This window comes from Macaca mulatta, chromosome 7 (assembly GCF_049350105.2).
Source record: "Macaca mulatta isolate MMU2019108-1 chromosome 7, T2T-MMU8v2.0, whole genome shotgun sequence".
NCBI classification, from domain to species: Eukaryota; Metazoa; Chordata; class Mammalia; order Primates; family Cercopithecidae; genus Macaca; species Macaca mulatta.
The window spans coordinates 74,006,283-74,007,320 of NC_133412.1; the positions used below are offsets into that span (position 1 = coordinate 74,006,283).

The 1,038-nt window shown below is 48.1% G+C and overlaps 1 long non-coding RNA gene across 9 annotated transcripts in view; it reads right to left on the reverse strand.

The window, feature by feature from the left end:
• The window catches only part of LOC106999265 (uncharacterized), a 70,993-nt gene extending 70,063 nt beyond the window's left edge, over window positions 1-930 (reverse strand). For 8 of the 9 annotated variants that reach the window (XR_013395892.1, XR_013395896.1, XR_013395898.1 and 5 more), the window contains exon 1: window positions 842-930. This is a non-coding gene — a long non-coding RNA (uncharacterized LOC106999265). Of the gene's footprint in view, window positions 1-652; window positions 739-841 lie in introns of all 9 variants that reach the window. The other variant, XR_013395895.1, reaches the window with a different exon arrangement.
• Between the last annotated feature and the right edge of the window lie 108 nt (window positions 931-1,038).

Below are 1,038 nucleotides of genomic sequence, written 5' to 3' on the forward strand. Positions count from 1 at the left end.
CAGGTAATGAAAGTTCCTTCTTCACATATTGTTACTACACATCTATTGCTAAAAGTGAAATGACAGAAGCGACGTGACAGACTCATCTCCATCTATAAAGTATGGAAGATGTAGATGACTGACACAGTTCTAACACACGCTGATTTTGTCTTTCATGGATTTATACTGTATGTAGACGTACATTCACCCTCTTCACTCCTCCTTGCAACTCCCCATCCACTTCGTAAAAAAAGACCAATTGTCTAGCAATGCAAAGAAACAGTATAGTGTAGAACAAATAATTCCGGGCTGAAAATGAAGAAATCGTGCTTTCACTCTCGGCTCTGTTATTAACAAGTTGTATAACTTTCGGCCTATCTCCCCTCACCACGCTTCAGTATAAGCTAAAAGGAGGGAGACCACCAAGATGGCTTTACTCACTTCTGACACCAAACTACTGCCAGCAGATTCAGGAAGCTTAAGAATTACCAGCTCTGTGTGTGTGTTCTAAAATTAATGCAACAGGTGCTGCTGCCTCCAACAGGCGTCACCGATTCAGAATGTTTGGGTTCGCGCAGGCCCTTATGGGACACAGGATGGCACCACCTATGTGAAAACTGCAAACTAGTCTGGTGAGTGCATATTTCTCCTTTCCACATTTATACTTACTTACCTCAGCTCCGTCGGCTACCAAGCTCGTTCTTCAAATGAGGTGGAGAAATGTAAGCGCAATGAACGAGGCCCAGATCGCTGGTGGCGCTGAACCCCCAAAAGATACACACAGCGACAGATGCAACGACCCCTCACCTCTACCCCCCTTCCCTGCTGCATCCTTTGAAACCTGATACGCCTGCCTGCTTACCAGGACGCTGCTGTCACCGGCTCCGCTGGGTGGTCAGAGACCGGACTTAACTCCACGCTACCGCCCCTCCAATGTCCCACCTTTCTAGTAAATCCACTCTCCTTCCGGCGGAAAAGCCCTTCTAGTTTCCTGGGCGTGAGAGGAAGTCCAGCCCCACGCGCTAGCGGGATCTAACTGGATGCGCCGAGTAGCTTCGC